The sequence below is a fragment of the Canis aureus genome, chromosome 3 (assembly GCF_053574225.1).
Source record: "Canis aureus isolate CA01 chromosome 3, VMU_Caureus_v.1.0, whole genome shotgun sequence".
Classification (NCBI taxonomy): domain Eukaryota; kingdom Metazoa; phylum Chordata; class Mammalia; order Carnivora; family Canidae; genus Canis; species Canis aureus.
Genome location: NC_135613.1, coordinates 281,604 through 307,348, shown reverse-complemented (window position 1 = coordinate 307,348; position 25,745 = coordinate 281,604). Strand labels below are relative to the sequence as shown.

Below are 25,745 nucleotides of genomic sequence, written 5' to 3'. Positions count from 1 at the left end.
TTTTAAGATAAGCCTAACAATGTAATTAAGTGTAATGTGTCCCTAAGCTAGGAAGAAAAGTAAATTTGAAATTATTAGTTTGGAGTTAACGTTTTAGAATTTAGCCTGCTGAATTGCCAGCTATAACAAATAGCAATTACAGGATGGCAAAGATTAAATGAGATAACGTAATCAGATCACCTAGCACAGTAGTCGGCACAAAAGGTTAACAAAAGAAAAACGTGAAATTGCATTACCCTTCTTGCTATATCATGGTCCAAGATCATGTGGTTTGGGATATACTACTTTATCTTAATGTCAGACATCAGAGATGTTAAATATGTAACATTTCCTTATGCATTTAAGACCCAGAGACATCATTTATAATGAAGCAGAATTTTAAATGACTTCTTCACTTTTTTGCCCATAAACTGCACTTCCTTTCTGTCTTGAAACTAAACAGCTGGGAAATATTCCCAAACACTCATTTGCAGTGATTTAAATTTAAGATTTTTGGTTTTAGGAAGAATAAAATATGCCGGTCTTGGGCTTGTTTCTTCCTCTGAACTCAGATTGTTAGGATATGATGCATCCTATGGCACAGGGCCCAATTTGTAAAAATGATCCAGGTTTACAAAAAAAAGTTTATGTCTAGAAAGCATTCTTAAACTTTCCATTTGGGATCTGTATTCTCAAGAGGGATGTAATCCGACTAAGGTAAGAGATTCATTCTATCCTATGAAATATCCAAAAGATCATGATATTTTAGATGTATGCCACAACAATGCAATGCACACGCCAGGTGGATAGCCAGCACTTTCGTTAATATGCCTTTCATTTCATTTTAATTTTCAAGCTTTCTACCAAACAACCAATTAGAAAGTTAGTTCTATGTACAAAGAACCTTTTCTTTCTTTCTTTTTTAAAGTAAAACATATGCATCTTTCTTTGGATCTTTTCATGCACACTCTTGAACTGCTTCTGCAAAACAACAGAAAATTGGGTGCAGTGTGATGGCACCACTAAAGTCTCTTTAGTTTCTGTAAGCATACATTGCTCACGAAGTGAACCAATTAAATCAGGTAAGTTCTGCCGCAATTTTGTAAAGAGAGGTCTATAAGCTATGAAAAATTTTCACTATGTTGAGCCTGACAACTAACGAGGAAAAGCAGAGCTTGCATAAGAGTTTCCTGAATATCTATGTATTTGCATGGTTTGTTTAAAACTTTACCCACATGATTATTTTTCAAAACATAATTTTCTCTTCTTCAGGCCTCCCCCTTTTCAGTTTTAGTGTAACTGGACATTTATGCATATTACAATAGTGATGCTGTCTTAATACACACTGTTGATAACAGTCGAGAACCTTTACATGGAGAACTTTTTATTTTCAGTAAGGCAGGCCCATTAAATAAATGAATGTGAAGGTCTGAGTCCTCCCCACCTTCAAATTAGCAGATATGTTAACTAAATTTGGATGGTAAGCCATTGAATAATTCATAAGAAAATAAATATGACATAAAAGATCATTGCAAATTTGTACTGTTTGCTTTCCTCTTAATTATAACTGAAGAAGAGAGCTGGCTCTGTGGGCTGCTAATTGGGGTGGAAATGGGAGTGGGGAGCTCATTTTCTGGAAGCACAATTCCCAGACTTGGTCAGCTTGAACTTCAACACTGGAAATAATCCCAACAATCATGATCCTAAAATGCTCCATCCTGGAACTGGGGTAACAGTCAGGACTCCTTTCCTATTACAGTAATAACCTATTGCCTGGCACAAACCAATAGGCACCAAAGCCAAGTTCTTTGCAAGAAAATGTATATTAGCTCTCACTGCTTGAATAATAATTAAATTTGGACAGTTAACTACACTAGATATGACAGTCTGTTAGGGAATGTTCCATTAGAGAACTAGAGTATTTGGATATATTACAGTCACAATGGATTTGAAAGCCCTTTCTATATGAAAATGCAGAAACAATCTCAGAATTATCTTTGCAAAGACAGGCTTCATGGACATGCCTAAAGGTCCAAAGTGCCTGCAAATAAAATGGATTTTGTGATCCCAAATAATTGTATCAATGGTCCAACTTTTCAGAGAAAAATGTTTAGCAAACATGTACCTATCTATTGGATTGCCATGAAATTCCCTACAAATTATCACCATTCTAGGGATGAGGAAACTGAGACTCAAAATGCATCAGCACTTTAATCAAAGTCACAGGGTATGGCATATTGCATTTTCTAAAGATAGTCACAACAACGCCTCCATATGTTTTTCTACAATGAAACCTTGAGGTGGAGTCTATGTTTCCTCCTCTTTTTTTCTGAGAAATCTTTTACCAGCTCTACCCAACAGAGGATGACAGAAGTGATGCTATTGGACTTACAATGGTAGGTTCCGTGCACCTTCTGACTTGCTCTCTTGCGACACTAACCTTGGGGATACAATGTAAGAGTTCCAACCTCGCCAGGACTGCCACACTGGAGAGGTCACACATAGGTGCTCCTTGGATATGCTGAGCTGAGCTTCCAGCCAGCAGCCAACATCCACTGTCAGTCATGCGAGTGCACCATCCAGAACATCCAGCCCAGCTGAGCCTTCAGATGACCATGGCCCCCAACAACATCCAACTGCAACTGCATGAGGGATCCCAGGTGAGAACCTCTCAGCCAGACCCTACTTAAATTTCTGGTCCACAGAATCAAGAGCAAAATGAAATAGTGGTTTTAAGCCACTAAGGTTTGGGGCAATAATAACTGATACATGCATCATCAAGCTAGGCTTTGAAGCTGAATGTATCTGATCCAGGGGCACTATTTTTCCCAATTATATATTCTCAGGGGTATATAATTCCCATTATTTTTCATAATAAGGGTGTAGGGTTTCAGTGAAGAGAACATAGGGCTTTCAGATCTACCTTTAATGAATTGAGTGGTCAGATAGGTAGATTCAATAAAGACTGAGTTACAACAAAGATAAAAGAAAATATGAGGTAGGATGCTGACATTCATTAAGCCATTAAGCTAAACCAAAAGCATAAAAGTCTCTAAGGCACTGGAATCTAGCTCAGTTCTTGTGGTTTAGTGGTTAGTTAGGAGACAAAAAAAATGTACCAGAATAAAGGTCTCTATCTTATCCCCACCCTCAAAAACATCCTCTGTTCTATCTCTCAGAAATCAAATACAGCAACTATTAAGAGTTTAGCTTCAACACAACTCACAGAAGGGAAGGGACAGCTAATGGATGCAGAATTCCAGTGGAGGCAAGCATCTTTCATAAAGGTGAAGCAGAGCAATTGAATTTGTTCTTGTCAATCACCATCAAACAAGATATATTGAGTATCTGCGCAGTGCAAAGAATCCTGAGATAGAAAAAAAAAAAAAAGGAACAGAACATAATTTCCATCCCCAGAGAGCTTCGGCAAGCTCCCTAGGGATAAGACAAGCATATGTGAAATGATGGCACAATTTACTTACTTTTTGCTTAAACACATGTAATACTTTCACAAAGGCCCTGAGGGCATTATGGAAACAAGAAGAGAAGAATTCTGATAAAAGAGAAGTAACCTAACATTTGAGGGTCTGAAGTGAAACTGTAAGATAATTCATATTTTTCTCATTTGGAAATAAAAGGATAGGATTAGAGGAGGTAGGTGATTTGCCCAAAGTCATCCAACAGAGTCAAGTTTATTTTTGGAGCCTGTTAATTTAGAAGCCTGCTTTCTGCTCATTGTGCAATGAAGGTGAAGGGTAGAGTACAAACAGAATGCTAGGCTCAGGACAGCTCTCAAAATGCGCAATTAAAGAGAATAATAAACAAACAAAAACATGCATCCGTGTTAGTCCATCTCCTTATTTCCTGCATCACTTGATTTGCTGCATTCTTTAGTTTTTTTCTTGCCTTGTGTTGGGTTGAAACCAGAATCTCAGCAACTCGCCTCCTGATTCCTGGAAGCATTGTTATACATGCTACCCTTTTGGTCTCTAACTTGCCTCCAACACCCACGTATAACCAAATCAACTGCATTTTTGAAAACTTCTTGCAACTGTTTGTCTTAACTCCTTGATGACAGCCAAGCCCTCTATTTCATATTTGCATTTGTTTATGCTTCACAGCAGCTTCCCCCATTAAATGGAGACATGCAGGCCTAAAATGGAGTCAGTGGTGCTAAACCCAGAGTCAACAAACCAAGACTGAATACCGACCTGAACTGCGGTTTCTACCCCTAGGAATATTTTAACCAGTCAACATGGAATCACCTGGTCAGCACTAGTGAAGATATCCCACCCAAAAGACCCCCCTATTGCCCTTAGGAAGGGGATCTTGCCCAAAACAATGCATTCCTTGCTGATAATTTCCCTCTTTTTCATACTCTTTGGATCCCTTTCTGCAACTCGGAAGAGCTCATGAATCATTTAGTAAAACCAATTTGATCTTTTCATTTTTTTTTTAAGATTTTATTTATTTATTCATGAGAGACACAGAGAGAGAGAGAGGCAGAGACACAGGCAGAGGGAGAAGCAGGCTCCATGCAGGGAGCCTGATGTGGGACTCGATCCCAGGTCTCCAGGATCAGGCCCTGGGCTGAAGGCAGTTGCTAAGCCACTGAGCCACCCAGGCTGCCCGAAACCAATTTGATCTTCAAATTTACTCGGATAAATTATGTTTTTTAGCACTCCCCATTAGACTTGCTCATCTGGTTGTTAAGAAATCTAGACAATCATACAAAAAGAGTTCAAAGAAGAAACTGTACCTGGACCTGAGCTTGTTGGGGATGTTTTCCTTGACTAAGCCAGTTTTAAGCGTGACATATAAAATGATGGAGTGATAAATATGCAATAAATATGAAGACGCTGGTGCAAAGTAAAGGTATGGGATGGTGGGGAAAGGAAATTAAGTCATACTACAATAAAATTTATTTCTAGTTTTTTTTAAATAATGGAATGACTTACATTGGCAGGGAAGATGGGAAGAACATAATTTTGGAAATGGATTTAAATACAACTATTATAAAATGTGATGGCTTTGTCTTTCACTAAAATGTTATTTTTATCTAGAATTTGCCTAAAATAAAAATATAAGATAAACTTATATCAAGCACCTAATCCACCCCAGGCATTCTGCTGTGTATGTGTATGTGATTCACATTGATAAATATTAAGGTTTGCACAGAAATAAAAGATGGAGACTCCATTGTGGGCTAAATCCCATCTTTGCAGTTTGGAGGCTTTTTTCATCACAGGCAGATGATGTCACCAGTACAGATGAAGCAAGAAGACAATTGTGTATTGAAAACCTTTTCTCAGATGCAAATTGACGTCTGGGCATTTACCTTAATGGCCTCCTCAATTCTCACAGGGTAGTTAGTGCTTTCTGGAGAGGTTTTCTACCCTTTTAAAAATAACATTATTGGGATTTTATTTTAACTGTCTTTCAGAGGCACTGAAGAAAGAGCCTAGATGTTTATGGCTCTTTCGTTTTTTTAAAGCCAAGTACTCTCTAGCCATCTTGATTATAAGGGCTTTTTTCTTCTTTCAATTCTCTATTCAGTTACCCTTTGGTATCAAATTGATGACGGTCAACATTAGTTAAGCAAAAAGCTGTCCTATTTTCCCCCTTATTTGCCTTTTCAGCAAATCTCACTACCTGAAACTCATTTACATAGAATAAGAGCATAAAAGCATGGCTCTGGAACCAAACTGCCTGAGTTAAATTCTCAACTGTCACTCACTGCAACACAAAAGGATCTTGGACACAATGCCTGGTCTCTTTGTGCTTCGGTTTCTCTATTTGTAAAAACGGGGATAACAATATAATCTCCTTCATAATAAGGTGACTTTTTTGATTGGATATATTTGACATGCAGTTTTTCTTGGGTAAATTTGTAATATTGTGTATATGTAAGGTATACCTCCTGTTTCTTGATAAATTTATATATTGTAATATGGTTATCCTTGTAATGATATTAAAAACACATACTTAAAGTACAATATTTTTGTCTATGTTCAATAAACTGTACTTTAAATATTTATGGCTATTTTAGTATTTGTTACAGGTTTGTGCTCTTAAACTCAATCTTATCCCCCATTCCTATCCCCTGACATTTTACTCCAGTGTTTTATTAATGTTTCTTTTTTTTTTTTTAGATTCCATATATAAGTGGTATCATAAATGAAGTGATATCTATAAAGAGCTCTGGGAAATTCCTGGCAGGTGAGATAAGCCCTTTATACATGTTAGCTCCGGTAAGTACTGGATGTAAGATCCAAGAGGGCAGGAGTTTTTGTCTATATTGTTCACCATTGTATCTTGGGTAAACTACCTAGTGTCTCCTACATAATAGATGAATTATATGAATAAGTACATAATTTCATTCATTTATTTTATTTTCATAATAATAAGGGAGACACCGCTAGAATTTTATTATTCCAGACAAATATAAATACAAAATTTAACAAAAAGAAAACATTAAATCCTGCTGCTAACCAAAAAATTAGACTCAAACGTAATGAATTTTACCATAGAAGAGCCTCTAATCGATCAAAAGTGTGAACAAATAGTCCAGAGAATTTCAAGATGAGTTGCAATAACAGATGTTGAGTTGCAGGTATTTATTAAGCATTTACTATAAGCCAGGCATTTGACACATATAATCATTGTATTGCATGCTAGCATAGCCTTATGCTTATAAAATGGTGATTTTTATCCTGATTTTACAGATGAGGCCCTTGAAGCTCAGAAAAGCTAAATAACTTGCCGAGGTTACTAACTAGTAGCTGACATGTAATGGAGTCAGGTATAGAACCCGAGGATTTCAGACTCCAGAGAACATTTAAATACTACACTAAGTGCTAACATATTCATTTAATAATGCATTGAGAGTCTAAAATATGTCAGGCTCTATGTCGAGTATCCTGCACATGAAACTGTGCTAGAAGATGGGACGCCTGGGTGGCTCAGCGGTTGAGCACCTGCCTTCAGTTCAGGGTGTGACCCGGGATCCTGGTCCTGGGATCGAGTCCCACATGGGGCTCCCTGCGTGGAGCCTGCTTCTCCCTCTGCCTGTGTCTCTGCCTCTCTCTCTGTCTGTGTGTCTCTCATGAATAAATAAATAACATCTTTAAAACAAAAATTAAAGAAAATGTGTTAGAGGAAGAGTTGGAATAAAAAAAAAAAGAGTTGCAACAGGAAAGTTAAAGAGAAGATGAGTATCTGAGGTACTGACTAATATAAAGGGATACACGTGCTAAACAGCATGAGGAATATTGAGATTGTTCTGCAAAAGCTGGACTATCAAACCAGTGATTGGAGAGAAGGGGAGAAAGTCAGTCATAGGTCTGGTGAACAAACAAAAAGTGGTCCTGAGTGAATCCTGTGGTTTGTCTTTGGCTTATTCCTTACTCTCTGACTTGCTAGAGATGAAAGGAAGACACAACTCCACAACGACACTAGACTGCCCTGGAGCCTGAGCACACTGTGTCTTCCCCTGCATGTGCTGTGGTCCCTCACGGTGATGCATTGTTCTAGCTTGTTTACCTGTTGCTCTCTCCCACTGAATATCAACTCTTCCTGGACAAGGACCATGTCCCGGCTGATTTTAGTATCTCAGCTTCCTTAGTTAGCACAGTTTACATAGTAAACGTACAAAACTCAACTCAATGAAACAAAACTTGCTTATTACAAGTCTGGTGAACTCTAGAACGTGGGACCGATCAACCCAAGATGAGGGATATGGTCTGGGGTTGAGGTGGTGTCCTGGCAAAGGAAAGCAATCTTGAAAATCCTTCAACTGTTGAAAAAGCTCATGTGGGCACTGGACAACCAGACAAATGGGTCAAGGCAAATGGCAGCTGAGGGAAGAACATGTTTGTGAACTTTTAAGGATATTTTCCATGAAGTGATTGAGCATTCCTTATCTGAGCATCCACATATTGTACTCCTCTCAGAGTGTAGGCCAAGCAACATAAACTCTTTGATCTCATCAGATGGCAGAGGTATGACTCCCTTGTCACACTGTCTTCCAAGAAGCTCAAACTACAATTACAAGTCTTAGCCTCAGCTGCAATATCTATGTTTATCTTGAATTTCTGTCATATTGAATTTCTCTTATCTTTTATTCTCCAGTGTCCATCAGTTATTTATCTCTTTACTCTTTATTACTCTAGTGAGGAAAATGTATTTTTTTTATGTTTGTTTAAAATTAGCATCTCCCTCTATATATATTAGAAATATAATAAAATACTGTTGTTGGATGGGCACAGGTGCTATGAAAAAAGAAAACTCCCTAATTGTATCCAAGATCACATGAAAATTAATGCTTTTAGTTTTTGATCTATGTGGGAAAGTTTGACTTCTTTAACTCTATTAAAGCATGAAAGTACATACCACAACATAGATGAACTGTAAAAACATGCTAGGTAAAAGAAACCAAACACAAAAGGCCTTATATTGTATAATTCCATATATAAATTCCATATATGAATAATCTTAAGTAAGCAAATTCACAGAGACAGCAAACTGATGGTCCCCATGGGCTGGGGGTGGGAGAGAGAATGGGGAATGACTGCTTAATAGGTATTGCAGTTTCTTTTTTAGGAACATGAAAATTTTCTGAAAGTAGGTGGTAATGGCGGTTTTACAACATTGTAAATATTGTATTTACAATACAATATTTTTAATTGTATTTAAATTAAATTATTTAATTTAATTTATTATAATTCATTGGCTTTATTAAAAGCCAATGAATTATATACTTTACAGCGGTTAGAATCATGGATTTTATGTTATGTGAATTCTACCTCAATTTAAAAAAAAAACACAGAAAAAATCAAGATCTTTTGTCCACAAGAATATTTTTTTATCTTCAATTCCAAAGCTTCAGGATATTCATCTGAAATCAAACACACTCTGAAAGTTGACAACATTTACTCTTACAGAGATTGAGAAATTGAAAGACTGAATGGTTTGCTTCTAAAATAAGAAGTTAACCTCTTCCCAAAAAATAATCACAATAAAGAAACAAATCCTAAGCCACTTTTCCCCCCAAATCACTCCCAGCAGAGCTACCCAGTCATACAGTATGTCTTCACTTCCATAATAAAATCTTTTTTTTCATGTTCATAATAAAATCTTTAAAAGTGCTCTAGGAAAAATAATTTCAGATGGCACAACAATATTGAGTTATTATCAAACCCCTAAAAGAACCAATATTTATTTAAACAATATTTATTTATTTACAGCAAGTAAAAAAAGCAAAGAAATTTGTTACTTAAGATATTTTGGTTCTCTTTATCCTTCTTTAGTCATTAAATAGTTCAATCTTCCCCCTACTGCTAAATAAATCAAGCTCTTGCCAGTTTTCTCACACCCCACTGACGTTCTTCAATCCAACATATCATACAACACTTTACTTAGCAATGTCCTCCTCCTGCTCCAAGTATTCTTGTCCTCCTTCCCCATTTTCATGTAAGACAATGAAGTAAGACACCAAACAAAGGAAGAAAAAGTGAAGCTCACAGAAAAAAGAGAGACAAGAGGTAACATGAAGGAGATCGTGAAGCTAAGAGATTAGATCTTGCTGCCTAAGGAGGACTAGTCGCACAGCCTTGCTAGTTATGGTGATACAAGGGTCACCATTCCATAGCGGCATCACAACACGGGTTAAGGTGACAGGCTTGGGGTCAGACACCCCTGGGTATGATTCCAACTCTTTACAAGTGTAGTCAAGTTTTTATCTACTCTGAGCCTCAGTTAACTCATATGTAAAGTGGGATCAATAATACCTATTTCATGAAATCATGATGGGTAAATAAGGTTATGTTAGCACAACACAGAGTTCCTACTGTACTTTGAGTGCTACTGAGGTGCCTGGGTGGCTCAGTTGGTTAAGCATCTGCCTTCAGCTCAGGTCCTGATACCTGGGTCCTGGGATCCAGCCCTATGTTGGGCTCACTGCTCAGCAGGGAGTCTGCTTCTCCCTCTCCCTCTGCCCCTCCCCCTTGCTCATGTGCTCTCTCTCCCACTCCATCTCTTTCAATAAATAAATAAATAAATAATCTTTTAGAAAATAAATAAATAAACTTTAAGCATTACCAACAGGAAAATGAACATCTTATCACTACTATCAACCTTATGGCCTTCCTTATCTATAAACATGGTCCAAAGATATGTTAAATTGTTTGGTTTTATATTAATATATTTTTTTAGCATTCCAGCAAGTATGATGATGGCTTATTTTTCCCATTTATAAATTTTATTTCCCCATCCTAATTATTTATTATTTACTTATTTGAAGGACTTTTACATTTTTTCCCTGTTCATCTTGTATAGTATCCTTGACCCTTGACCCTTTTGGGACCTTCCAATATCCTACCCTTTGCTGTGAGTAGTCTATTTTCAGCTCCTCTTGGTTGCCACCCTGCAATTCCAAATCACTACTGAGACAAACACTAGTCAATTGAATAACTGAAGAGGACAGTCCTTCCACTTGCATTTGCCTTTTAGGAAAGACTAATAAGTTGATTCACAGTCTACAGCTCAGGGATGAATCTGGAGAGTCAGTTCCCGGCAGGCAGGGCATATGCCTTCTGTGTAACAGCTGTCTCTTTGTGCTGCAACTTCAAACACAGTATTGTGCTAAAACAGCAAGTAATGTAATAAAAAGTGGGACGATTCAGCTTCCCCTCTACATGCTGGGGCATGTGAATAGGAAAAATAAAGAAAAAAAAATCTGACGTTTCATTAGCGAAATGGAGGAACTGCCCAAAAAACAGCTGGGATAGAGAAAAGGGCTGGGAGATGATCTTTCCACATCTTCTTTGCTAAAGAGAAACCCCAGTTATTCTCTGGCTCACCTCTAATGTCTTGCCAGTAGCATCGGATTCACTGAAATGAAGGCAAAGAGATGCCGACATCTGTGCCCAGCATGAAAACCACCAAACTGAAGCAGATCTGATAGCCTGTCGCGTGGCATCAAGCCAGAGGAAGATATCAATGATGTACTTAATAAAATCCAAAAAAACTTGCAGGTATCAGAGTATTTAAGAGAAATAGAAGAAAGAGCATTTGGACGCACCATGGACTCTACAGTATATTTCTTTTCTGAAAATATAAGAATCATAGGATTTCCATGAATGTGCTAGGTGAATGAATGCAGTAAAAGAGCCTATCATGATGCATAGTATCAGAGGAAATTCAAGGGAAAAAAATAGTATCTTTTAAGTAATCATAGTGCCATACTATTTCACATGTATCATTCAAATGATCTTCATGCTAACCTTTTGAATTAGGGAGAACTTTTTTAGTTGATAGAAACCAATTTCAAACTAGCTTACACGATGAAGAGAATTTATTAGCTAGTCTGGATTCATGAATATCACATACCTTGGAGGATACTCCTGTCAAACTTATATTATGTTGTCCTTGGACAGAACTCCTCCTCTTAGAAAGTGGAGTTGATTAAAAGAGAAGGAAAGTTTTGAGCTTTCTCTGTAGTCAATGCTCTCCATTTGTGAGCAAGCAATCACTATTTCTTCCATATGTCCTCAAGATTTCCTACCTCCACACTGCTAAACGAGTATCAAAGATCTTGCAGAGAGGGAAGGAGAGAAGAACAATGGAAGAGAAGAAAGAAGAAATGATGGAAATGCTATAGAAAAAGGGGGAGACTATCAATGGAATATGAAAATAAATTAATGTTCCAGTGTGTTCCATTTTCTCTCGAAACATAATAATAAATTAGGACCTCATTAATCAACAAGGATATGCTAAATATGTCCTGTCCAATATGGTCGTCACCAGCCACATGGAGTTACTTCCATTTAAATTAATTAAAATTAAACAAAGTTAAAAATCTGGTTCTTCGGTTGCATGAGCCACATTTCAAGGGCTCAACAGTCACACGTGGTTAGTGGCTACCATATTGGACAGCGTGAATATTAGAACATTTCCACCACTGCAGAAAGTTCTATTGGGCAGCACTGATCTATACAAAAGAGAAGCCAACGTAAGCTTTTTTAAGGCTTAATTTGGTGGACAAAATAATGAGAAACACAATTCATACTGGGAGAAACATAGAATTGAAAAACAAAAGAAGATAAACTTTCTGGTGGGGGCAGGACAGATCAGCCTATAGTGGGTAAATCTCAATCAGCTTATAGTGGGTAAATCTCAATCAGCCTATAGTGGGTAAATCTCAATCAAAGATAAGGTTTGAGCTGGGAAGTAAGAAAATGGGATCTGTAATATGGGGCCCAAGGACAAAATATAGAATGAGATTTCACCTCAAACTTGTGGATCAGAGATATGCCACTCAAGGGGAGGGATTTACATCTGACTAAAATAGGTAGTTTATTTTTTTTTCTTTCAATGGAGCTGCAATAAAATATACTGTAAATTGGCTAACTGATCAGGTTGCTCCAGCAGTTTCATTTCTTAGGGTAAATGCCAGAGCTTGTAAGTTTTATTATGAATTAAATACAGAATAGTGCATTCTTTCTTAGCTTTCTTAGGTGAGAATTATACTCAAATGGTGATATTTAAGTAAACAGATCACAGATACAAATAGCCATGATCTTAAAATGGAAATGATAAAGTATTTCTTAAACACTAGGTTTAGCATGAAGTGTGACACCAGATGTCACTAAGTGTACATAACCTGAAATTTTTGTAAATCTAAACCTCTGTAATCTGAGGCAGTTTGTTCTTTCTCTAACCTTCCAGATAGATTAGTACATTGACCCTGGTATCAAAAAGTCCTATGATTCTCGATATACCAACTGAAAATGAAGATGAAAGTCAATATTTTCTCTTTTTTTGCAAGTATGGAGTGACCTATAAATGAAAGTAGGGGATTTTCAACTTAAAAAAGATAAAAAACATATTTCCAATGTCCTTGATGGGTATTTTTTAAATGTCAATTTTTAAAAATATATTTATCATTTCTATAATAACATACTCATTATAACAGAAAATATAGAAAAAATGGAATAAAGATAGTCAAACATATTCGCACAACTTAAATACAATCCATATTGACATTTTTTTAATTTAATTTAATTTATTTATTTATTTGCTATATGTAGCTTAAATAAAAAGGTTTTTATCCTACATTTACATTTAGGATTATTTTTAAAGCTGCCAATATACAAACTTTGTTTATATAATTTTACATAAACATAATTTACTTAACCATTCTATTTATTTATTTTTTGACTTTTGGATCACCATAAATACAATGGTAACACATATTTTAGGAGATAAAATGCTGTACAACATCCAATGATTTTGGTGTTCAAACACTGACAGTAGTTAGATTCCCCAAGGTTGAAGACCTGATTCTTTATTTCCTATCTGTGGGATACTGGACAGCTGCCAAAACTCTGTGCCTCAATGTCCTCATTTGTAATTTTGAATTAATAGGGTTATTTTAAGAATTAAAAGATTCCAAAAAATAAAAAATAAAAAAATAATAATAAAATAAAATAAAAATAAAAATAAAAAAAGATTCCAGCACCAGGTAGCCCATTGTCTTCACAAACAAAATATCTGCATAGGGTAGATTCCCAGAACTGAAATTACTAGATCAAAGCTATAAAAGCTTTAAGTCTCTGGGGAATGTTCACCAAGTTTGCTTTTTAAAGATTCATGTCCATGATTCTGCCACCAGTTGTTTTTGGGCATGACTTTACATTATCCAGGCACCAGTCCTGTTTCCAATGGCTTTCTAACTTTTAGCAAGTAATCATGTAAACAACAGCCTTTTTCAGCCAAAATATAAAACAAACTAAAATTCCACACACACACAAAAAAAAAAAAAAAAAAAAATCAAAGCATCTTACTCTAAAACACCTGGAAGGAAATAATCTAGACATTTATTTTAAAATATTTACCACATCTTTCTCAGGAGACCTTTATTCCTTTATTTACATTCTCAGTGGGGAACACAATGTCCTACCAGCAAATGGAATATCACTGTTTATAAGTAAAAGCAACAGTATTCAAGGAATTTAGAAAGGATGAATGGAAATGATAAACATCCAAATGATAATAAGAGTTTCATCATTTTCCCTTTTTGCAGCTAAATAAAGCTTTACAGTAGATCCCAGTTGAGGGAATCTACTGGCAGATTTTGACTACCCAGATTTTCTATCGCATTTCCCAAGGTTAAATGTGTTGCCTTGAGGCAGCTGCTCGAAATGATAAAGGGGACACTGTAGGACAGTGGTGCTCTTTGTAATGTTAATAATCCTGATATCTGATGCAACTCTGGGGAAATCTGCCAGTTCTGGACTTGAAAATCTAACTCAGTTAAATGCACATTATTGCAAAAAAATATATAATAATAATAATAATACGATTTTTTTTTAATTTGGCAGAAGCAGGAAGATAATTTGAGCATTCCTCATACTTAGATACTTTATTTCTGTCACTGAATTGAATTTGCAAAGGATAACATGTTGTGATATAAAATTAATGTGTTTTTTTCCTACAAAAGCAGATGGTATTTTATTTCAGAATTCACATATATTTATACGCTTATTGGATTCATTTTATGGTATAAACTAACCAGGATAGTGATCTTCTATCATACTTTTTTACTCGTTTATTTATTTAAGATTTATGCCCCATCTGGCTTCAAAGGGGCATGAGAATTCTGTAGATGAAAGCATAGGTAAAATGAGACATAAACCTGTGGTAAGTTAATAAAAAAAAAAAAAAAAAAACAGAAGGAATGAACACATTCAGAACCAGAATTAATACAGGTACTGCTTTGGGTTAAAAAAAAATATACATATCCTCTATATTTTCTAATTGCTAATTCAAAAAAAAAAAAGAAAAAGAAAAAAACACAAATATTTTGACTCATCATATAAATCTCTACCCACTACCTTTTTTTTTTTTTTTTTTTGATAGGAAATATCCAATAAATCTATCTAAAGAAGAAATGATTGGGATGAAGATATGGAGCATTACAGGAGCCAAGAACAAAGAAGGAAAAGAAAAGGGAAAAGATAGTAGAGGGGATGATTCTAGAAGGAAAGGAAAAGGGCCTTCATGGATATGACATGATCTTGGGTTGGTTCAAGGAAGGCAATAATGAATACAATGAGGTTACTATCACAGGACAAGGTTTGGCAAATAGCAATTGCTCAGTAAATGTTGAAAGCAAATGAAAGTAGGCACTTTCACATGTTCTTTTTTCTTTGGACTTCCTTTTGAAGACATCAAGTCAACCAAGAAATAACATACTTAATTGCAGTTTTATGAAAGGCATTTTCACATTATTCAATTCATTATCACCTTAACTCTCAGTAAATGTTGAGGACGAAAGGAATAATATAGTTTGTATTCTGATGGTCTGACTTTTAGGAATCTGGAAAAAGCTGGAGAAATTGATATAAATTGGAAAAAGAAATAACAATATTGACCTTCTCATACATATATCCTCAGTCATCACTGTCTCCTAGCTATCAACTCCCCACTTGTGTGAATTTAGAGTTTAATTTTTATTTGCAAACTCTAGACATTATGGGTATGTTAGCTGAGCTTTCAGTAGTCAAATAAAATGACATCAGAATATTTCAAGCATAAATAGCTACTGAGGCAGAAAAAAAAGATGTCAAGACTAGAATACCTATTATCCAGCAAGAACAAAATTACAGGGCATATTTTAAAAAATAAGTCATAGCTGGTAGAAACCATAAATTTAACTTGGTTGCATTTATCCCTCTTCCAGAGATTACTGGACAGGGAGAATGATTGGCTGAAAGTCATAAAACAAGAAACGAGAAATGCTGGATTTACAATTGGGTTAGGCGTTATATCTGCCCGCAATCTTGACCTTTGTGATTTGCCTTTCTTCAATTCTAGAATTCTTTGGGGTCTAAAATAAGGGATCCAATGGATAAACACTGGGACCTGCAGCTAGGCAGTCTTCCCTTTCAGAGTATGACAGAGACAGAAACAGTTGCCTCTGAGGCACCTTATCATGATACTTGAAAGATGCCCCATAAATTTCTGCTCCTAATGTTCCAAGAATTCTCCTGGCTGTTGACCTTCCAGAGATACAAATTTTAGCATTGTGGCACCCTATCTCTTTTCTATAAATTCCCTTTGGACTTCAGAGAGCCAGAGTTGCTTCTCCATCTTGCAAACAAAAAACATTAGATAAGCCTAAATTTGCCAATTCCTGATTATCTTTCTCACAAAATGCCAGGATACTGAACATAAAAGCAAATCCACTACAGTATTTTGATTGAATCTAAGGACTCCTTTCTTAGCTTCCAAGTAGGTTTTGGGAAAGGAGCTTGTGTACAAGTGGCTTATCTGGGAGGTGATCTTGGGAAGCAGGAGCCAGGACTAGAAGAGAATAAAATAAAAGAGGGAAGGAAACCAAGGAAAAAAGTACCTTATCCAGTTGGCCATAACAGTCCCACTGGAACTTTAAAGACTATATAGAATTATTTCCTGGAGGCATGAAAGGAAAAGATAACCCATAACCCCGTTCTTCTCTTGTTGAGGGTTGCCTATGGGCATTTACTACTTTTTCTACAATTCCATGTCTTCCCAACAGACTCTTGCAGGTATCCTCTGCTAAGGGAAAGCAATGAGAGGAAATAATGGCTAAGGCAAGAACTAAAAAATAAAAGAAATTGATTAAGTGCAATGGCTGTAGGGTAGATAAATATAGAAAAATATTACAGATCTACACATTATCTTACTTAATACTGAGATGTATATTATTTCCATTTACTGATGAAATAATTCACATTCTGAAAAATTTAAATGATTCTCTCATAACCACAAGGTCAGTAACCAATGAAGCAATCACTTTATTTTTAACTTTGGAAAGTCAATCTGTTTCCTCACTGGCTCTTGAAAAATACTTTAAATATCTTAAATATATACTCTCCACCTTTGCCTCTGATCTTATTGAAGGTATGTGTGTTATGTTTTTTCTCCAATATCTTCAGGGAGGTGTTTTGTTTTACCTAACATGGCTTATTTCACTGTATTAGCTGGGAAATAAGGGGGCAAATAATAATAAATGAAAAATATTAATTAAGCTTTTATTAGATCTAGGCAATGCTCTAGTTTAAGTTGTTTACATGCATTTGCTAATTTAATTTTCACTGCAACTCCATACCATAGCTCTATCATGATATTTATTTATTTTCTTTGAAAGGTTTGTTTTATTAAGACTTTTTTTATTAAATCACATAATAGGCATTTTGTGCAGTCTTATTCATTATTAGTTTATCATGATATTTACTTCATATATTAGAAAAAATGAGGCAGAGAGTAGTTAAGTGATCTGCCCAAGATTACCCAAGAAATCCCATTCTAAAGTGGTGCCTCGCCCACTGTCATACACGGCCTAATATCTTGCATGTGTCTGTGCCATTCAAAGCAATCTAATCATGAGAAGTTCAGTTAGAGACTGGGGGAAAGCTCGGGTATCTTCTGAGTTCGTTTGCAAAGTTATTTAATTTTTGACCTCTGCATGATTATTAATATTAAAAATTCATACTAGAAATAGAAAGTTTCAACACTATTTTTTTGATCTCTCGTTATGTGCTAAATGCTTTACGTAGTGACTTATTTCATCTTCTCTGTAGTCTTAGGAGGTAGGATTTAGGGGATGAAGACCGAGTCTCAGAGACATTCAATAACTTACCAAAGGTCACTCAGTTGCAATGATAGACATAATTAAATTAGCATTCTGGCTGAGACTTCAAAGCCCTGCTCTGTAATCTAAATGTGTAAGGATATTTATGGGAAGGATGGTTCTATTCAAACATCAAATGTGGAGTTGAACTCTATAAAGTACAATGGCTTACAATTTTTTTTTTTTTTTTGGTCTTTCCAATCATATCTAGTACTAGTACTTTTTAAATTTTTTTTAACAGTGACAGCTTTTGAGCAAAAGCTACCTATATATTAAATCATTATGTTGTATATCTACTAATACAATATCATATGTAAGTTATATATCAATTTTGTAAAAGCTACCTGTATAAATATCTGCATTGGTATTTAAATAATTTTATTTAATTTTAATAAATTGAAACACTACCTCCACTCTCTTAAAAGGTGTTTTAATTTGTTTCTTGGCCAATCTACATCAACAAGATCTTCCTAGCAGCTCACTGAAGCCTGAGGAAGGCAATTATCCAGGGATATAAGAAGAGAGTTTCTAGGAAAGACAGACAGAAATTCACTTGATACTGAAAAGAATAAGAGCTAAATGGAGTAGTGCTAAGGTGTGGGAGAGGATAACAAAATAGGAAGTTTGTGGAACCTTATATGAAAAATGGCCATAGCAATATATCATACATTCACTGTAAAAAATTAAATAAGATAAGCCACATACTTAGCTCAGCATATGCTTTATAAATTTTAAGTTTTCTAACCTCTATCGTCATCACCACCACCAATATTGTCATCATTATCATGATCACCATCCCCTTAATCATAATTAGGCCCCTGTCTACTTCTCAATATCAGCTCCATTGCCTTCAAATTTTCCATAGCCTTATATGCAACATCATTCCTATTATGAGCAGAAATTGATACAAATATCATGGACTTTGTAGATCTTAGTAAAATTGCATAGATTCTAATAAGGAAGTTATTATTTCTTATCAAAATGTTAAAAGGGAAAATTTACGTAGTACTTGAATTGGCTGACACATAATAAATGTTCAATAAACAACTGCTTAACATGGACATAGTACTATAAGGTAATATGGAGTATACGTAAAGTAGAAAGTGGTAATATGGAGTATATGTAAAGTAGAAAGTCTATATCAAGCAGAAAATATGACACTTTGAGGAGACTTTAGTAAGGAGGCTATTTTAAAATGTGAGAATGAGAATATAGAACCCATGAAAGATATTACAGTGCCCTGGAGCTCTATTTCGACCCCTAGTACTGACTGGGTAAGAAGAGAAGAAGTTTTGTTAAAAAATGGACAGGACTGTGCAGAGAGCCATTGTGTGCCAGCTGAGAACATTGGTTGAAAGAGGGAACAAGCCTGCAGTGAGTCACGGAAAGGATCCAGGAGATTAAATATCTCAAACACTCTCTACTCTCCTTTCCATGGGTATAATCTATACAGGTCAGTGTCTTATGGCACAAAACAGAGAGGTAAAGGGTAGAAAGTGGATCTGAAAAGGCAAGCAGACAATGGTTCACCAAAGGTCTATTTAAATAATTAGCTTCTGGGGTGCCCAGGTGGCTCAGTCAGTTGAGCATCCCTTGATTTCAGCTCAGGTCATGATCTCACCATTGTGAGATCAAGCCCTGCAGCAAGCTCCACATTGAGCATGGAGTCTGCTTAAGGTTCTCTCTCACTCTCCCTTTCTCCCTCCCCTGCTCATACTCTCATAAATAAGTAAGTAAGTAAGTAAATAAATAAATAAATAAATAAATAAATAAATAAGCAAGCAAGCTTCTGCACATATGTATAAAACATATAAACACATATATATACATACTCACCAGGGAATGAGGCATAAAGTTTTCTTCTATTACGTCAAATGTCATGATAACAGGTTTTCTTTAGCTTAACAGTCAAGTAAGAGTTCATTTATTTGTTTTTCTTGTTATTTCCTTAATGGCAAAGATTTATTCCCTTTTGTATCTCAGTTTTCACTGCCAGTCACTATATACTTAGGTCAGTGTAGTTACTCGATAAATTGGTTATTGTATGGACTTGAATCAAATATCTGTTGGAAGCCACCCTTCCCTTAAATGAGGAATCTCATATTGGACTTAAACTTTACATTGGAAAATAACCTTATTGAAAAAGTTAAAGGTTTTAATCAAAGTCACAGAACTGATGATCCATAATACTGGATCAAAGCCAGGGTCCCAATTTTTAATCCCGTTCTTTTCCAATATGCCATTCTTCTCTACATACAAATTCTCCTTCCTGTGAGCTTGGCAACTACATCCACTCAGGACCCAGGACAGTGCTCAGGATATAGAAATAGAATTTTTTTTGTATGTGTGCTTTATTTTCCCTTTCATAGTCATACTCTCTGATCCTAGAACAGTCCTGGGAACCAGGTGGGCACTCCATAATGATTTGCTGAAGAACTAAAAGAGTTGATTACTAGATAGAAAGAGAGAAAGGAAGAAAGAATAAATTTTGTTCTGAGAGAACAGCACATTAATTCTTCCTATTTATGAGTCTTTTCCCCTAGGTACTTTGTTGGGGTACCTTGCACATTTATGCAAATCAAACACGTTACATCAGCAGCTGTGTGCCTGAGAACTAGGAATTGTTAGGGATATTCTCCATCAGCTGATTTCATGGATAGAAAACCAAAGGACAACCAAAGTAGAATTTTATGTAAAGAGAGCAGTCATTTTTCTATGTTCTCTTTCACAGCCATTAAAATGCTATTCCTTATTTAAATACCAAAAAAAGTATTTTATGTGCAGAGCTCACTCTGGACTAATCTCTCAATCTATGGGTGGAATGACTGAAATCTGGCTTTTCTCTCAATGAAAAATTATTAACGGAAGAGCTTTCGAAATCATTTCCTTGTGAAATATAAATCTGTCTTGTTGAATAAAGCATTCTGACAGGCAGACCAGAAAGTATTAATACAAGGTAACAATCTATCTATACTACTGAACTTTATTTGACTGTGAGAAAAACAGTATAAAATTCTATTATGGCACATCAGGAAGGTCTGGCTTTACCCAGGCCTTTGTATTTCTTTTACAGAAATCCTCATAAATCATTTAAGATCATTGACCATATCTTATACCTCCCTTTCAGCCATAGTTCAGATGGAAGCTCTGTCGTACTCTAAATGGCTTTGCTTCTCAAATGTAAAACAGAATTTATGTTTACTATTCTTCTTCAGACGCCCACACTTTCCTTCTGCAAGATAAACCTTATAACTGCTTTAAATCATCCATTTTCTTCATGTGATTACGGACAGACTGGCAGATTTACAGGCCTAAGACCATCTGTGCCAAGAAAGAGGATGATTTTTTTTTCTTAATCAAAAAGATGGCATTGTTTTATTGTCACTTTTACAATCTTGCTTATCTTCACACAAGAATCCTCCATGTTTGACCTGTAGGTATTCACTTTGCTGACAGTCCTCTCTGCTCTCCTACTCTCCCATATGAAACCAATGAAATATAGCCAGCTTTATGCTAAAGCAGGGTTTCCCACCCTCAACACTATTGACATTTAGGTAATGAACAATTTGATAATTCTCTGTTGTGTGGGGGAACATCCTGTGCATTTTAGGGTGTCTAGCCATGTCCCTGGCTTTTACCCACTAGGTGCAGTAGAACACCCATCCCCTAGTTGTGAAAACAAAAATGCCAGATGTCATATTGCAAAAAAGTCTCCCAGGAGACAAAATCACCCCTGGTTTGAGAACCACTATAAAAGTATTTCACACCTGTTTAGTAAATTGTGGGGAAAAAATTAAAAGTAAGATGTATCTACTAAGAGTCTAAAAGAACTCTTCACATCCATTCATACACCTATTCATTCATTTGCCAAATTCTTTCTTTCATTGACTCTTTCTTTCCTGGACACTTGGGGGCTACAGAGATGTCATCCCCAAGAAAATACCATTCTCTTGGAGAATGGGTTTTACAGTTATTTGAAGGCTATAAATATGCAGACAGCTCTGGAAAGGACTTGGTTGGCAGGTCCAGGAGAGAATAAAACTGAATAAATGTGAAGCCTGACTTAAAACTCACGAGCTCTGGCAATAGCAGTCATAGCACTCTCACACACCGAGATTCTACTTTGTGTATTGGAGTCAGAAGAAAACATAATACAAGGTGCTAATGCTCCTTAATATACATAATGCTTCACGTGCTCCATCTCCTAAGAAAACACTACGTTTTAGTAAACATTTAAGAGACAAACTTCAAAATATTTCTTAAGAAACTTGGAGTGAATTATGCAATGAATATAAAACAAAACTTGGATTACAGATTTTTTTCATTTGTTGATACTTGTCTAGAATTTGAAGTTTTTTTTTTACAATGAGTGTGCATTTCTTTTATAATTAGAAAAAAATCAATAAACTTTATAAATGAAAATTCAACAAAAATTCTGGCTTCTATACGTTTGAAGTTAAGCTCAGTGCAGTGAACACCTTACAGTGATTTTTAGTCTCAGAGGGGATTATTTATGGGCAACCACTGAGTACCCCTAGAGAGCAAGGAAATAAAGTTGACACGACGGCATTTTCCAAATTGCTTCTGAACGTACAAAACAGCAGCAGGCCTTTGAAGGCCAGGCTGCCCAGGGAACAATGGTCCATGTAACAAAGTCATCTCTCTCCAGTCCTCCTCACTTCTCTCCCCAAGTGATTTCTGCTATGGCAGCTAAAGCTCCAACACCCCCACACCCAGGGCTCTGGAAGGTCACATTTGCATTGGCTAGAAGGACGGTCCAGGTGGTGCTGCTCGTGGATACTGTCTGCTATTGCTCGTTTGCTTAATTACAGATTCTTCCCTTGCCAGCCTTTCCTTCCTGATCACCTCCTGCTGTGTGTTGTTTGGACATTTAGCTGGAGATAGGAGGAAAGGAAGCATAAAGCTGGGGATCGAGCTATGAATCTGTGAGAAAGACAATCTGCAAGTTGCATGCAGATACAAATGGGGGAAAAATCCACTTGATGAGAAAGGATTCCCCTGAGGACAAGAATAAAATCTTTGCCGAGGTCGTTGGAAACACTGGCTTGAATGCCAGGCACACCTGGTTTCAATCCCTGCTCTTTCAGTTATTAGCAACGGGAACTCTGTTAAGCTCCTCGAATCTACTTTTCTTCTCCTGAAAAATAGACTTAATAATACCTGTCACAGTCTGAAAATTAAATAACTACTATAAGCTGTCTTTACTTTTACGAGTCACTCGTAAATTCATTGAAGTAGTTGGGTACAGAGTACGTATCAGAAACTACTACATACTAAGACATAGTCAAAAAAGGAAACACAGTCAGCCTCTCTGCTCAGAGAGCATCTTGTCTAATTAGGAATCCACATATCCAGGAAATAGACACGTAAGTAAGTATATGATTCTAACGGTGATGTATTCCGCAAGGCAGAAGTTTGCGGGGCCAGTGGAGGGTCTGGAAGGCTTTGTTGAGGATTATCAATATACAAGATAGAGAATTTACCAGATAAAGGAAAGAAAAGTATTCGATATTGGCCGGACAGTATGGAAAAGTATCTTACGATATTATGGAATCTAGGAGGCTCAAATAACAACTCCTTTGTACACTCTGTACATGACACAGTACTTAGCACATAGAGGCCAATAAATATATATTGAACGAATAAATAAGATTTCTAAGAAGTATTTTGTGAATGTTGACTCAGTTGCTAGAAGTACAATTGTTGTCAAATCATTTACTACTCTAAGCCTTAGTTTCCTTCTTTGTTGGACCACGATTCATATAAATACACTATCTCTAGATTATTTTTAGGATCACATGAAAGAGTGAACAGGAAAGACCAGCTTGGTAAAGTACTGCACAAACTTCACTTAAATCTCCCACGAATTAGGATTTTTGTCCAGAAATATCACTAGATGGCAACCCCCTTGAACCAGGAGCCAAATCTACTTTGTTTATCCCTGTATTCGTGGCATCAGTCAGGGTATCTGGACTGAAGCAGATACTCACTAAATATCTGTTACTAAAATATCCATTGGTAATAATTACCGTTTTATTTTTCAATATGTCTACAACTATGTGTACACATATATCACTTTATTATTAGGATCCTACATTGCTTCTGTCTAAGGCATCAAAACCAAGATGGCAATAGCATATCAAACCAACTATAGGGATCCCTGGGTGGCGCAGCGGTTTGGCGCCTGCCTTTGGCCCAGGGCGCGATCCTGGAGACCCAGGATCGAGTCCCACGTCGGGCTCCCGGTGCATGGAGCCTGCTTCTCCGGTGCATGGAGCCTGCTTCTCCCTCTGCCTGTGTCTCTGCCTCTCTCTCTCTCTCTCTGTGACTATCATAAAAAAAAAAAAAAAAAAAAAAAAAAACAACTATGATTCCATGATCTCTCTCTTGTGCTTCTTGCACTATTCACCAAGTCTGTGCCTATTAACCAGCCTGGATAGGCCCTGAAATATTTCTAAGGAGAAGCAACCTGGGGCAATGAGGTAATGTCTCTTCCCGCTACTCCCTACCCCCAACAAAAGCAAACTTGCAGGGAGCCTGGGCTGGGCTCCCTGCTCAGCAGAGAGCCAGGTTCTCTCTCTCCCTCTGCCACTATTCCTACTAGTGCTCTCTCATTCTCTCTTTCTACCAAATAAATAAATAAAATCTTTTTAAAAAATGCAAACTGGCTTCCACTTACTATGAAAGTGGTAAATCCCATAATCTAGAGTATCTGTCCTATAATGCACTCCTTGGAATTGGCAAGAGGGGAACCAACACAAACAAACATAAAGCTCTGGTTACTGCTTTTACTGTGAGTAATAACATCCTTTGTCTCTGAGCCAGGAGTCTCATGTCTTCACCCGGTATCCATAATACAGTAGCAGACTAACCTGTTGCCTTTTAAGTGGAGTAAAATCACAAACTTTTCACCTTCTGGACATCGAATAATAATTTTGGCATTAAGAACTGATATATCTGGGTCTACCTTTCCATTTAACTTTTTTGAGCTCTAGTTTTATCTGCTGAGCCTAAGATTGGGACCCCAACCACAAGTATTGAGCCGGAATTATATTCTTTCACTTGCAACCAAATAGGTCTAACTACAGCATTGTAGTAATAACAAAACCATACAAAATAAAATAGCCATAAACTTATTTGAAATATGCGGAGGAATTTCTAGAGTCTTAGAAATAGTTAAATAATCAGGTTATAAGAAAATCACAAATAGTTCTGGGTATCTCAGACATGGGAACTCATGGCCATCTCTAGGGTAATTCTTAATGACACAACTCCAATTACCTTCTATTTTTATGTTCAAGATTCAAATGCTTAGAAGAGAAATATTGATTATTTGAGCTTGGGCCAAGTATTTTCCTTGTGGCCAACATAGTTTGAAAGAGAACGAAGAGAGAAAGGCATCTTACTAAATATTTGGACTGACTAGAGTAGCAAATACCCAATGAAAAAAGCAAAAACCACAGATATGCTTCAAATATCACTCAGACATATGTCAATGCTCAGTACATGTTGTGTTTTTATCTTATTTTTTAATATTGCTGTTGTCACCATTATTAATAATAAAAATCATGTTACAAAGCTGTCAGTTACTGATGACATAAGCTCATTAAAAAAAATGTCTTCTACTGTTAGAAAATTCATTCTCTACAGAGAAGGTCATAGATGCAAATTTAAGAAATACCAAAATTTTTTCAATGTTAAGTTTACACTGGTCTGGCAACCAGTGGGTGTGAAAGCCTAAACTAGCAAATTGTCTTTAAGTTGATAAGAAAATGAATTCTATAACTGTTGATGTCAATTCTAGGGGTGCCTGAGTGGCTCAGTTGCTTGAGCATCTGACTCTTTATCTTGGCTCAGGTTTTTTTTTTTTTTTTCAAGGATTTTATTTATTTCTTCATGAGAGACACAGAGAGAGGCAGAGACACAGGCAGAGGGAGAAGCAGCCTCCACGGAGAAAGCTCAATGTGGGACTCGATCCTGGGACCCCGGGGTCATGCCCTGTTGGCTCAGGTTTGGATCTCAGGGTCATGAGTTCAAACCCCTTGCCTGGCTCCATACTTGGTATCAAACT

General features: G+C 36.4%; 1 long non-coding RNA gene across 1 annotated transcript; it reads left to right on the top strand.

Annotated features, from left to right (window-relative positions):
• Positions 1–5,709: 5,709 nt before the first annotated feature.
• On the top strand, positions 5,710–17,888 carry LOC144304768 (uncharacterized). Its single transcript, XR_013371728.1, has 3 exons — positions 5,710–5,817; positions 6,132–6,230; positions 14,899–17,888. It is a non-coding gene; the product is annotated as an uncharacterized LOC144304768 (long non-coding RNA).
• Positions 17,889–25,745: the final 7,857 nt, after the last annotated feature.